Below are 15,836 nucleotides of genomic sequence, written 5' to 3' on the forward strand. Positions count from 1 at the left end.
TTTCTTTATTGTTAGTAATTCCCCACGAATTTTCCCTATATGCGAAATTATTGCCTGAGTGTCCTTCTTACGCTGTTCGTCAGCTTCTTCCTTCTCCTTCTTACGTTGTTCGTCAGCTTCTTCCTTCTCCTTCTTACGTTGTTCGTCAGCTTCTTCTTTCTCTTTCTTACGTTGCTCGTCAGCTTCTTCTTTCATTGATCGTAGGAAGCTCAGTATTGGGTTAATGTCATCATCTTGATCCTCGTCACACATGGGTGATGTAACTCTGGACACCTGGGCGCTAGAGCTCTGACGTGGCCGAGCTGGCCCCTGTCTGCTCTCGTTCGTTTGATTATAAACCTCTACTACCGTCTCGACCTGTGTGCCTGTCTCTGTTTCATCCTCTACCTCACTCTCATAATCACGTCGGCGACGTTGCTCTAAGATCGCGTCCAAATCACCTTCCTCATCAATGACCCTGGCGTCCTGTCCTGCTAAAAATGTGCCCATCTCATCTCCGAACCTATTCCCGTCAATAAACTGCCCCTTATCCATTATTCTATCCTCTTTTGTTTTAGCTTCGATCGATAATAGTCGTGCCTTACTTCTCGTTATCATTCATGAAAAACAAATTTATCTAGAATGCACAATTAAATTAATCTACTCCATATATTTTTACACATAGACATAAAATTTCAACGACGCTGTTCCAACGCCGTAATCACAAACACAATTTGATGTGGTACAGAAACCGCACACAAATCCGACAAAGTGCGATGTGGTACGGACACCACATCAACGAAACACAAAAAAACAATGAACAAAAAAAATATATACACTGAAAAAAAACTGTAATCATGCGCCGCTACTTAAAACTAAACGCGGAACTACCAGAAAAAAACTTGGGTATTAATCAATAAAAAAAATTAGAGAAACAAAATTTGAATGTTCGTACTAAGAATACTGTTTGTTAATCAGTGATTCTCAGGAAAGATCCGAGGCTAAGGGTCGCCATATTATGCGAGGTGCCGGGGCTAGCAGTGTGTTTATCACTAAATTCTATTAGAATCCACATATGTCAATCATGCTCTAAGCCCCCCCTATTCTAACTCCGACTTTTGCTGTTGCACAAGGATAAGAAAAATATGCGAACTGACTCTAATCAACCCTGCCAGTGGAGTAGAAGAGAGTTTGGCACCTGCAATAATTTAATTTGATAAATAAGTTAAATAAACAAAGGTTTCATTAGCATAGTGAGGAATGATAGGGTTGCTCTATCGATTAACAGAATGAAAGTTCTGTCCAAAATAACAATAGGATTTATTAAGACTAATCACAAAATAATAAACAAAAACACAAACATTTACAATAAATCAAATTGGCTCAAATTTGATACTCATACAAACACTGTAAAGGTGAAGTTGTCCCTGAACTAGATTGTGAGGTTTAAGACGAAGTGGTATGTGGAGCCAAATTCCTTGCCACTCAAATCTGAAGGGAGACAGACAGCTAACCTAACAATAATTGCTGCTACTCAAGACAGAACACAGAAAAAAAACGAACAGGCGCGCTCTGCTGAGCTCTGATTATCACCTAGGAAAACCCCTATCTGCCGGTGCTGCGGACATACATTACCAAAACTGTCTTCTTGGCTGCCAGAACACGATCTGGCGTACCGCAGGCGAGGGCTGGTTGCTTCGACGTCCTCGACCGAAAGGCGAGAGCCGACTACTCCTGAGCACCCGTACAGGCCGAACACACAACATTCCCGCCCCCACGACAGTGGCCGTGGTTACATACCAATCAGCAACCCGAAAACCGGCGGAAATTCCACTCCATTGCCGGAGCACTACCATTCCACCAATGGAGATTCTTGGCGCCAATTTCTGTGCTGATTTTGCTACGTCACGGCGCTATGCCCTGAGCAAACCAATCACCGTTACTATTTTGCAGAAAGTGCGGGAATTTTCCCGCCACAACTGCCTGGGTACACAAGTCATTCCCACGCCTCGCTGGCAGCCCGCCAGAAAGTGTTTTCGCTAAGTTTCTCCGAAGTAACGGAACCTCTAGCCCAGCCGCTACTTCACACCCCAGCGGGCGTGTCTCTTGACAATGCAAAGCATTCACTCGACTGCCTCACACACGTCGGCTTAACCCGCCTGTCACCGGACCACCCGGGTGACGAGAGACGCTGCGTGGGAAGTCCGCGTGTGAAGAAATAGCGACTTCCCACCGCATGCACTTAGAGAGGAGAATCGTAAGATAGAAATATGAGAGGGGGCTCATGCCACCTCTCAAAGTCATCAGCATTTCGCACAAGTTATAGGATGATAGATTGCAGGGCGCTCTCACTTTTGATATGGTGTCATGCTGCTCAGTGTTCTTAGGGAAGATGATCTTTATTACTTGGTTGCTATATCTGATACGATCTGAGGTCATGCATGTGATGAAATAGTTGGCAGTAGTTAACACTCTTGCTTGTGTGCTCTAGTGGAGGAACAGCAGTAAGCTTTACCTGCATTCAAAGGAAGAGGGTGCCGAGTTAATTGCAGTAAAAGCATATGGCGGCTGTCGGACGAGGAGAGCGTTTTTTCTGCAGAACCTGGGTGAAAACGTTTGTGGACTGCCCAGTGCCTCGGCCTCATTGAGCAGACACATTGGATGATGACGGTCAGTCGTCGGCCGCGCCCAGTTAGGCTGACTAGCGCCGAAGAGTTGCTGGAGCTATGGGCAGAGCATTGATGACCGGCAATAAAGCAAGGAACGGACCATTGTTAGGTAGGAAGCCAATGAGATGATTGTGAGTTTCTGCGAGTTTCCATGGGACAGGTCAGTGGCACCCAGGTGTCCAGACTGTGCTACAAAACATATTTGTGAAGGCACGAGGCTTTTAGCGAGTTTATGGCGATTCTCCGGAAAGTTCGAAATGGACGCAACAGAGGAGATAACGGTCTTTTTATGGAGTGCTGTCGTTCCATCCAGGTCATGCTTTTAGCAAAGACACAGCATAAACGCATGGGAAAGAGGCCGCAAAGCTGAATATTTTTTCCTTTTCTCCCAATTAATTTTTTAAGTCGCTGGTTGGTCAAATTTGTGTATGCAGAGCAGAGGGCCGTCTCCCAGCTTCAAATGCCGTGCTCCAGCTCGTGATTGGCTTGTGCTAAAGTGGGAGTAGTCTAAGATGTAAATGTGATATGCTACCAAGATGGCGAGGAAAGCTGAGGGAAAGAGAAGAAGACACTCTTGTACTGGTACTTCGCTAGTAAAGAACAGCAGGTCTTTATCTAAACGGTGAGACTTGTATCCTTTGCCACTGTGCCACTTAAAGCCATTGCCAGGCATTATCTGAACTGTTGGAAGTACCGCTTCTTGCATCACACACATGTGTGAGGCGTGGGTGTACTTATTTGTTTTAAGTCTCCTGTCTAAGCATTTGACATTTTTCATCGCATATAGTCATGTAACGGAGTCAGACTGGTTTGGCAGACCAGCAAACGGATCCACCTGTACACTGGAGTCCACTGGCTGTTCAGAGGCTCATAGGGAAGTAACTGCGTTCCTAATTAGCCGAACGTGAGACCGCATATTTGCACACTTCCGGGCACGTGCTTTTAATAGCAGACTGTCGCTGTCCATGACTGCAATCGCCAAGCACATCATCGTGCTGCGCCGCCCTCACCTGCAGAAGGGTAAAGTATTCGCTGCTACGCCGTAGGGCTCCAATATATGCTTCTCAGCACCCTGTACTTTGGAACCATATTTTTCTTCATGGAATAGTAGAGTACAAATGCTTGTTAGTAGCGTAGTTTTTGGGCCATACCACGTATTCACATGTATGAAGTCAGGTAAAGCGATTAGTTCTGGTTAGTGTCGTGTGTTGATCCCCAGCTTATCACTTTGCTCACCATAGACGGCATATCACGGAAAGCATTTGTCAAATAAAAAATGTTTGTGTGGCGTTTCTTTAGTCACCTTTTGTTATGTGATATTAATAATCAATAAATCAGTTGTTATTTAGACCAGAACTACTACCAGTGTTCTGATTAACATTACCTTTGCCATTTTTATTAAAGTCTGGATTGCAACTGATAGACGGAAGCTTGCAAGGAAATGTAACATAACATTGTGTCTACAATATTTTGAAGTATATTCCATGCCACAAATGTCAGTAAATTAAACAGTGTTAGTCAATTTGTGTTTGTTATTATAATTCGCTTTATAAGAATTATAATGTTCCAATTTTTCCTCATCTGCGCTAAAATGTGCTTAATAATAACATCAGTAAGCGAATTTCAGTGGCACAGAAAAAATTTAAAATATGCACCTATGTGCCCAGTGCGTCCATACGGACATGGTGTGTTATAGAAACACTCAGACAGAGAGTTGTATGCATTATTTAATTGTATAACAAGTCAATAGATTAAAATAGCCAATTTTGAAAAATTTGTGCTATTATGGGTATCTCACCACTTGATCGTTCCTGACCCGCTGGGGTAGTCGAGAGCGCTAACGCGCTGCTTCCTGGACGCGGGTAGGCGCGCCAGCCCTGGATCGAATCCGCCCGGCGGACTGCCGACCGGAGCCGGTGTGCCAGCCAGTCTGGATGTGGTTTTTAGGCGGTTTTCCACATCCCGCTAGGTTAATACCGGGCTGGTCCCCAAGTTCCGCCTCGGTTACACAGCTCGCAGACGTCTGAACACATTCACACTATTTCATGGATTCCACTAGACACGGACAGTTGGTGTACACTAATTCCGTCCTGGGGGGGGGGGGGGGTACGAGGTGGCGGCAGGAAGGGCATCCGGCCACCCCTTAAAAAATTCACATGCCAAATCCGATTGACCATGGCCGACCCTGTGTAACTGCGGGACAAAGAGCAAGCGACAGATAGACCACTTGATCGTTCCTGTCCCCATTAAGAGTCTGATCTTGAGTGTCGATGGAACTTCACAAGGGACTACTGTAAGAGAAGATTAAAATCCACACCATGTTGTTGATATTCCGCCAAGTAAGGAAAGGAATTGTCACCACCGAAATGATTATAACGGCTTGTTTGGAATCGACTGATTAAGAGTGGAGGAAGGAGACGTTTGACTTTACCTTTCGCTAGTGCCTGGAAGAGTAATTATAACTATAACTATAATTTTGATGGTGTTGTTTTCGGCGTCGGAATTCTTTCTCCTGTTCTTTCAAACAAACGTAATGTAGGAATTCTGGACGTCTCTAGTAGTAATTTTTCTTCTCTCATATTCACCCAGTGTAATTAATAAAGGATGTTATATGTTAGCTGATATGCTTGTCTTGTTCCTCAATGGTAGGATAACGGTTTTAGTGAGTGGATGAGTTAAGCCATGAGACAAATTTGGTGACAGGCATTGTGGAAGCAGCGAGGAAAGAAAAGATACCAATATGGGCGGGCCCGAACGTGCAGGGCGATACGATCACCGGAAAGATGAGCCTGTGACCTTGTTACGATATCAGTGACGCTTCAGAGTCGAGAGTAATTTGTACACATATCGATTTTTAGTGTAGATAGACAGTTAAGTCAACATGACTGTCCCATTGTGTGTGTGGTCATTTAGTGAATATATTGTAGTCTTCATGTTATGGCCATAACTTAGTTTAGTACTTTCTACTTTCTGTTATCGAGTACTTCTTTTGCTTCTGTCTCATTGGTTATAAGATGTATACACATTATCAGGTAGACCAACTGAGTAGAAGTGGAGTCACGGAAGGCTTGCAGTACACATCACACCTGCGTATTCAAGGCGTTCTTGGCGTAGTGAGGCAACAAACAAGCAAGAGTTTTTTTCAGAATAACTGAGTGTCGGTAATCAAAATTAATTTGTAAGTCCGTAAACATAGTGGAGGTTTAGGGATAGTAGTAAAAGGAAAATAATTTTGAGTTTTACTCAGAGAAAAGGGATTATGAGTTTTGGAGTGGTCAAATGGAATATTAAGCGTGTTGGTTTGTGGACGCTTCTGTGATCCGTCTTAAGGAACTGCTAGTATCATCTCATTATCTTGACTATATTGATTGTGTTGTTATGTACGCTTCGTGTTAAATAACTGGTAGACAAATAGTGTTAATGGTCGTATCGTACTAGATGTCAGTAAGCGAATCGCTCTATCAGATTACAGTATCCTTTGAAGACTTTTCTCGCTGTTCATTAGAAACACGGTCCCTACACTTCATTCTACACGTATCCAGTTCCTTACACGATCTTTCTTTGACAAGTTTGCCTCTCTCTCAGACATATTCCTTTTATGGTTCCTGTTTCCTCTGCAACCTTATGTCTCGTGTTTACCTTTTAAACTCATTCTTTTCTTATGAGTTCGAAAACCTATTTCATTTCCATTACGTTGCTCAGCCTCAAATGCATCCTATGCTTCTTCTATGATACGGAAGCTTTGCAGATTAGCATTTGACCCTGGAAAACAAAACATTTGAAATCATGATCGTGCACATCGTCACTGATTTCTAACGGATAAAAAGTGTTTAAACGTATTTCTGTGATCTCTAATACATGTACATGTCATATGGTTTGGTGGTCTAACTGGCTTTCTGAAACAGACGAATGAATTTCAACTTCTGAAACAACCGCTGAATCTTTCTCAAAATCAGTCAGTGCCAGACAAATGCACATCCGAGATTGATGGGACGGGACTTGGACGTGTAGCAAAAAATAGCGAAAAATTAATATTATGACTCATCCATATATATATATATATATATTAGTCTGTTTCACAAACAACCTCCAGAACGATGAAAATAAGGTGTGCTGTTAATACAAGGCGCGAATGCCAACAACAGTGCAATGTAATAATGGAAATGTTATGGCACGCATTAACTGTATTATAATGGTCTCTATCAGGATTTTGCTGCTAATTACAGACAGAAATAATGTAAAAGCAATGTCGTTCACATTGGTATGTATAAGAAAGAATTCTTAAATGTATAGCCAAGCCGCAAAATACTATTACTGGATAATAAAATCTTATAAAACAACACCGTTCAGAATATTATTTAAAAGAAACACAATTTGTGTTTAAGGTGCTGATCTTGGAACATATTTGTCTAAAAGGGTACAAGTTAACGTAGGCCTATGTCATTTTCCACAACACAAGATAATGTGTAAAGCGCTATAAGTCAACTTATATGTCTCTCCTAGGAAGCAACTGTATTTTCAGAAGTCGTACCCAAATCCACAAGGGCATAATCGGAAAAAAAGCTGCCCATTAACTTATATCTCTTTCCATAACACAACCGCAACCTCAAGTGTATGTTGCTGAAATACTAAGTTTACCTTTTAGTATTTGGTTACTAACAGCCGCTCGCACACTTGCAGATGACATGATGTACGCTGAGAAAAAACGGCAACAGAAAAAAGCACAGAAAATATGCCGCAAACAGCGAGAATAATTCTGAGAAACATACCATTACATACAATAAATAAGGTAGTATGAAAGTATCAATAGAAAAAACAATAAAAATGTAATAATGTGTTACTGTGTTTGTATAGCTATGCTATTTTCTGCATGTTTTAGATTTAAACCAAAAAACTCACTGACGATGGTGATATTTGTCATCGAAACCAGTTTGGGAAAATAAATAAGTAAACAAATAACAAGGTGTTTTGCATCAAGGCGGACTCAATTTCTGATATTGTTGTTTTTCTATGCAAACACGGACCAAACGGAAGAGTTCCAAGATAAAGTTATCTGCAATGTCAAGCTGCAAACGCTAACCGATTTATGATTATTGTCACTAAGTTTTCTTTCTGTAGTAATGGATGACGTAACATGCAACTGTTGTAATTATAATGAGCAGTGGCGAATTAGCCTTAGGGGTGCCAGTTTTGTGCAGTTTTTGGGAGTCAATTCTGTTACAGTTTTGCGCAATAAACGTGTAATAGTGAATGCTAAACTTTGTGTCAATCTGGTTTCTTAAAATTTTTCCTGGCATACCAAATTGTTAGCTACACTGTGAACAGCTCAGGAAGTTTCAGCAAACTTTGGTGGAGCAGATATTCGCAAATTCTTTTACAGCTACTGCAGTATGAGAGATCGCCGAAAATCGAAGATGAGTGTTTTCTACTTATTGTTACATGCAAATACCACTGTTACACACCAAATGTACAAAATTCATGTGATAACCTCGCAATATCGTGTCGGACCTCCTTTTTCCCGGAGTAGTGCAGCAACTCTGACAATATAGTAGGAAGAAATACCAATACACTCCTAGAAACATACCGGGCAATGGAAACAGAAGCCTTAAAAATTGGCCTCATAGTAAATGTAAACAAAACAAAATATATGGTAATGTCACAATCTGAGGCCAGAAGAACCCCTAAAAACCTAAACATCAATGGGAAATGCTTCAATGGAGTGTCCTCTTTTAACTACTTGGGAGCCCTAATAACAAATGATAACAGTATTGGAAAGGCTATAAGGGAAAGAATACAAGCAGGAAACAGAGCTTACTTTTCAAATATGCAGCTTTTCAAAAGTAGCCTTGTTACAAGAAAAACTAAATTGCTAATATATAATTCCCTAGTCCGCCCAGTTATCACATACGGCTCAGAGGTATGGACGTTGACAGAACACGATAAAAATGCTCTAAGAAGCATTGAGCGGAAAATACTACGCAAAATCTATGGGCCAATAAGGGAGGAAGAAGGCTGGAGAATACGCTACAATGCTGAATTACAGGAGTTAATACAAGGCAGGGACATAGTAAAATTTGTTAAATCACAGCGAATACGATGGCTAGGACACTTGGAGAGAATGGCAGAGGATAGAATTCCAAAGAAAATGATGAAAGGTATGATTCATTCAGTTAGGCGAAAAGGGAGACCTAGAAGAAGATGGATCGATGAGGTAATAATGGATATCAGCAATATGGGAGTCCGGGGGTGGAAAAAAGCAGCAAATAACCGAGAAGTGTGGAGGAAGATTGTTGAAGAAGCCAAGGCTCACCAAGGGCTGTAGAGCTACTGAAGAAGAGTGCAGCAACTCGACGGAATGAACCCAACAAGTCGTTGCAAGTCCCGTGCAGACATACTGAGCCATGCTACCTCTATATACGTCCATAATTGCGGACGTGTTGCCCGTGCAGAATGTTGTGCACGAACTGACCTCTCGACTATGTCCCATAAATGTTCAAAAAAATGGTTCAAATGGCTCTGACCACTATGGGACTAAACATCTGTGGTCATCAGTCCCCTAGAACTTAGAACTACTTAAACCTAACTAACCTAAGGACATCACACACATCCATGCCCGAGGCAGGATTCGAACCTGCGACCGTAGCAGTCGCGCGGTTCCGGACTGAGCGCCTAGAACCGCTAGACCACCGCGGCCGGCCATAAATGTTCGATGGAATTTATGTCGGGTAATGTGGGTGGCCAAATCATTCGCTCGGATTGTCCAGAATGTTCTTCAAACCAGTCGCGAACAACTGTGGCCCAGCGACATAACATCGTTGTTTGGAAAGGAGAAATCCATAATGGCTGCAAATGGTCTCCAAGTACCCGAACATAACCATTTCCAGTCAATGATCGGTTCAGTTGGACCAGAGTATCCACTCCATACCACATAAACACGACTCATATTGAAACTTCCTGGCAGATTAAAACTGTGTGCCCGACCGAGACTCGAACTCGGGACTGCTAGTTCTGCAAGGTTCGCAGGAGAGCTTCTGTAAAATTTGGAAGGTAGGAGACGAGATACTGGCAGAATTAAAGCTGTGAGGACCGTGCGTGAGTCGTGCTTCGGTAGCTCAGATGGTAGAGCGCTTGCCCGCGAAAGGCAAAGGTCCCGAGTTCGAGTCTCGTTCGGGCACACAGTTTTAATCTGCCAGGAAGTTTCATATCAGCGCACACTCCGCTGCAAAGTGAGAATCTCATTCACGACTCATATTATTAATGTGCCACCACTAGCTTTCACAGTACCTCATTGACAACTTGGGTTCATTGCATCGTGGGGTCTCCACCCCACTCAGACCCTACCATCAGCTCTTAAAAACTGACATCGAGGCTCCTCTGACCAGGTCACCGTTTTCCAGTCGTCCAGGGTCCAACCGTTATGGTCACGAGCCCAGGAGAGGCGTTAGAGGCAATATTGTGCTGTAAGCAAAGGCACTCTCTTCCGTCGTCTGCTGCCATAGCCCATTAACGCCAAATTTCGCCACACATTCCTAACGGATACGTTCGTCGTGCGTCCCACACTGATTTCTGCGGTTATTTCTTTCAGTGTCATTTGTCTGTTGCCATTGACAACTCTACTCAAACGCCGCTGCTCTCGGTCGCTAACTGAAGGCCGTCGACCACTGCGTTGTCCGTCGTGAGAGGTGGTGCCTGAAATTTGGTACTCTCGGCACACTCTTGGCTTTCAGAATATTGAATTCCCTAGCGATTTCCGAAATGGAATGCCCATTCCGTCTAGCCCTAACTACTATTCCTCATTCAAAGTCTATTATTCCCGTCTCGCGGCCATAATGACGTCGCTAACCTTTCCACATGAATCACCTGAGTACAAATAACTCTGCCAGTGCACTGGCCTTTCATACCTTGTTTACGTGATACTGTTGCCATCTGTATACATGCATATTGCTATCCCATAACTTTTGTCACCTCAGTGTATTTCATTTATGGTGGATGAGGTGGGATTACAGCTGCTAATGAGGTTTCTGCAACAGAATTTTTTGAGTTTCACGTTGATGTATGCAATAGCTGGGACTACGGCTGACCTGCTAATGAGGTTTTTGTAACAGAATTTTGTGTTTCACGTTGATATATGCAATAATAGACGCTGATACAATGGAAAATTTAAAAGAAAGCACCAGTATGGTAACCTGAAATGGATTATATGCTGACACAAGAAGGTGAATAAATAGACTATAAGTAGAAACCGGACGCAAAAAAGAAAAAAAAAAAAAACGTGTTTGCAGCATGGAATTATGTGGTAACGGACAGCTGAGGTAAGTACCCTGGTTGTTCTTTTTCTGTATGGTATAAATTTCGTATGAAGGCTAGAATTTTAGTGTGAAGACTGAAATTTTCATTCAAAGAGTCGAGAACTGCGTTTTTATCAATATGGCGAGCAAATTCAACCAAGACAGTGTACCAGTAGAAAATCAGAAACAATCAATGTTCTGAGTTTAAACAGCAGCTTTACCGGTAATGAAAGCGAAACTGAAGTAAACAGTGAGGTAGTACAGGACTAGAATTGTGACATTGAAGCAGTAGGGAGAGTTAATGTAAGTGGCTGTTCATCATGCTGTCACACCCGCATATCGATAAAGCAGCGATAGGCTGCGTTTAAGAGCCTTTAACTACCACTGTAATATATTTTGTTTAAATAAATGAATGATTGTTTTACGTGTCCCTCGCTGCCATGAAGGCGACATACTTCTGTTTTACCTCTAGTTACGACTAGACGCCTTTTCCATTACAGATGCGGTAACCATGTTGTAGTATGAAACCTTCACGTAAATATCGTAAAATATATTTAATTCAGTCAGTTGTCCTAATAATTCAATTAAAATTAATAATTACCCATTTTTCTTGTTACAGCTTTAGATTGTCTGTGGAACTGTCGCCATATGCCGATAACAAAGAGATACATTTAGCCAGCAGCAACTGTCAATGCTGATAGTACAAATTGCACGCCAAAACATTTATGAACCTCATCTTCTTGAGCGTTTAGTTCGGGGATTTCCAAAGTCTGATGCCTTCAAATTATTCTGTCATTGTTTAAGTTCCACATAGCACGGTCAAGGCATCTATTTGATAAACACGGAATGGCACAACTCCTAATATTTCATCTGCAGATAAACTTTATGTAAGACAGTGTTATTAATTTCCTACAGTTTATTCAGGTCCTCACACCCTCGTGTGCATTAACTAAGTCCTTCTGCATGAGACAGTTTCCTACATTATATTATTTTTGTATTCTAGTTTCCCAAAATATGAACAGAGAGTCAAAATATGGCTCCAAAAAATAAAAAGAAATAATTTACAGTAACAATTTCATTGGTGCAAATGCGTTTCCGCCCCCCCCCCTTTCCTGTGATACATCGGCGCCCAATACAGTGTCACTGCGTCATAATTAATTAGAACTGAGATTCGGCAACATTTATAAGTGCAGTAGAAAATCTAAAAAGATATTGTTGGCTGTCACTTCTTTTCCCGCGCCCGAAAAAAACTTAAGTGGAACTGAGCTATGATACTATTGCGAAAAAGGGCAATACCTTTGCTCTTCACAGCTTTAAAACTATTTCAATTCCAGGTATAAAATTGTTAAGATGTCTATAAAACGCTTACATAAAGCTTAAGGACACTCCTGAAGGAGATCTATCTGTTCTAGCGAAGTAATGACACTCAAAATACCCTAAGCGCTATACGGACTAATATGCGCTGTCCCAATACCACGTGACTTGAGCAGCACGAGATGTTATGTTAAGGACATATTTCTCGTTCTGCTCATCCGAATGCTCACTCCATAGATATTTATGCTCTATGGGATAGTCGGCAATAGGCAGTCAGCAATCAAGCATTTGTTAAGAAGGGTGGGATATTTAGGTTGGCGATTCCAGTGCGCTCTGCAGGTGTGGGGATGACTATGACATCATGTGTCCTGCCCTTCCCTCTCTGTGTGCCCGCACACCCACCGTGAGGCGCGAATGCACAGATAACACTTCGCCGTTTTCCCCCCGGCAGCGGAGCTTTTCTCAAAAGTTTGTGTATATATTGTCCCGGCTAGTTAAGAACCATTGCCCGCCGTGTGGGTCGGGCATAAAACATTCCTGAATCACGTTGTAAATCTAGTCGTGTGAACTAGCAGTTCAAAATTGATCGCGTTTCTCCAGGAGACATTTCGTACACTTTCAACCACGACGGATCCAAAGACAGTTTTTTTTATTACTCTGGAGTAAGATATCAATTGAGTTCCAGTCTACTTTTACTAATTTGTTTCCCTGAGTAATTTGATTTAGTTACTTTAGCAGTCTGTATGCATTCGTTGAATTCTATTAAATCTGTTTGTAAAAATGTTTGTCAGCTTCCTTCAATAACCCTTGAATGTTCACAGATATTATTGTCTATGTACTAGCTGATTATGGAATTTAGCAAACACTGGGAATGTCTCGTATAGTTCTGTTTTATTGACACAATTAAGTTCTTTAATTAATAGAGATGGCACTGGGGATCAATGAAAGGAGAGTTGATCCTAGTGTGTATTGTTTCGGTATGATAACAGTCAGTCAGTACTACGTTCCTTCGTGTACCTACCACAAAGATATGCTTTCCCATGAAACTGTCCTTTGCCGTTAATGTCCGATAAATTATAAATATGTCTCTGGGCCTTACAGTGTCTAAGCTTCTCAATTCACACGACACGATATTAATTATGAGTTCAAATCCTTTCAATGTCTGTTCAGCACAAATTTAAACGGGCGCTTTTTTTCACTTCTCGTTTATTAGCAGCATCACCTCGACTACGAGCGGCAAATGTACTAGTGTGGTAAAGTCCAAACTATTTCCGGTCCCAATACACTTTAACAATTCGCATACAGCGAATAAAGTCCTAATTAAACATAAAAGTTTCCGTGTTGTCAATAAATCTCTTCACAATCGCAAGTATACGATCGCGGCGTTTCGTTTAACACGTCCACTTGAATATCAATGTTCGTACACCCAATCACCTCTAATTGAATCCGTCTCTGAATTTATCCCAAAATAATCTATTCTCCACCACCACCCCAATGTCTAATCCAGTTCTAAGAATGCAATTCAAAATACCACGGAAGAACTGCGAACACACTCGCCACCCACTGAAAACAAAAACTCAAGAGACCTAACCAGGCCCCCACAACCGCACGAGTGGTCGACCTTGAAGAGCGGACAAATTGAATAGCTGGGCGGCGGCCATTAGAGTGGTAAACTGACGCGCGGAGTTCTAATGTTTATACATCGCTTTTGGTTATAAAATGCCTTCCCTTGACTTAGGTCACAAACATAATGCCTCATTTAAATACGTTACTACAATATACTTTCTAATTTATGAACAAACAGCAACTAGTCACTGTTTATGAATTTATCTTACGTACTACATGGAATCTGCCGTAGCTAAAAGTTATGTACTGGACCCCTAGCATTTTTCGTAGTTCATTAACGATAGATGTACGCAAAATGCATAAAAACACTCGAAGATTTGCCCACTATATTAATAGATATTTTATGACTCTACCTTGCTTTAGATTTTATAACGAGAAGTGCGTTATATATGGCATAGTGCTTTGGCAACTCACGACCAAATTATCAAGTTTCAACCTAATCTAAACCATGAAAACACTACCGATCAGCCAACTTTCTTCAAAATGATCAGAACATATAAAATGGTATTCTGTTGGTCGGAAATCTTGCCTCCTGACAGCGTGTAACCATTTTTGTAACAGCTGTAGTTTTGAGAAAGGAAACCTGCAAATAGATGAACAGATATTATGCTAATACCGTGTTACAAAAACATTTATTAAGCAAGTGCACTGACATACAAAACAACTTAAAATATTCACATATCTGTGAAATGTAATAGTCGTTCCTTTCTCGAAGTTATTTGTACAATTAATCGCTGCACAACTCTTCACCATTGTACTTCTTTTGATTGGAACGTACAGACAGTAGAATTACGAGTAACAAATACTGTATGTACGCCCCAACAAATATACAACGTTGAATCAGGGTCTTCATAAACAACAATACCACACAGCACATCAGACTACAACCACTATAATGGCGTCCAGCCGAAGATTCAAATTATCCCGCGACTGCAGCGCCATCAGTGGGTCTAGTTATTTTTTACAAGGTCTTTGGACCTAACAATGCTGCGCATTGGTTTATATATCACATTCAAAACAAAACGCAGCTCTGTTATGTCTTCCTTGGATTTCCTTTGTGACGGCCTGTGTGGCAGAGCGGTTCTCCTTTCGAGCTCTTTATTTTTCTTGTTTAGACTCCTCTCAAGAACTACTCTATGACCAAAGGATTAATGCGTTCACTACTATCCACCAGCCCTTCTTTTTCTGTAGTTCCCTGTCAACAGTTCCTCTTTTTGAAATCAGAATAAAGTAAGCTTTTATGAAAAACAGTTCATGAGGTTTCAACTTTAATTTACACTGATGGTTCCTCACTCTCCAGGTTTCTCACTAAACTTGTCTTGATATTCAAATAAAAATTCTTTCAGCTCCCTTTTTTACTTTTGGTTAAGCTTACTAGTCTCATTAACTTTTAAATTTAGAAATTTATAATACCCTCGTCTTGTTCCTCATCACTACTGTATTCTTCATCAATTACATAACCCCTGTCCTTATTACACACAACCCTTTTTATCTGACTGGCTTCACCATTGCAACTTAACATTAACAACCACGTTTTCCCAGTAATTGCACTCTTTGGCTCAGTAAAAGTGGGTTCCTCAGTTTCCCAAATAAAACATGACTTTTCTTTAACAGTTCAATCAGTCCAGAAAATTAAGACCTCATTAAGATCTAGAATGACTAGACAACGCTGTACAAACTTTATTGTTTTTCTGTGCTTCCCAGTAGCTACATTAAACTTGACACCAACAGAAGGTAATTCAATAAAATTATTAATGTGCTTAATTCTTTCAAGAAATTCCACAGATTGGACTGCCAGTGTCTACCAAACATTTCACTTTCCAGTTATCAGTTTTAAGAAAGAGGTAAGTATTCCCTTGTATCTCCCCATCATCTCTACCTTCTTCTTCATAATAAGTTATTTTCTACTTCTTCGTAGCTAATTCCACCCTCATGTTGATTATCATCGCATTCATCATCA

Source organism: Schistocerca nitens, chromosome 4 (genome assembly GCF_023898315.1).
Source record: "Schistocerca nitens isolate TAMUIC-IGC-003100 chromosome 4, iqSchNite1.1, whole genome shotgun sequence".
Taxonomy (NCBI): domain Eukaryota; kingdom Metazoa; phylum Arthropoda; class Insecta; order Orthoptera; family Acrididae; genus Schistocerca; species Schistocerca nitens.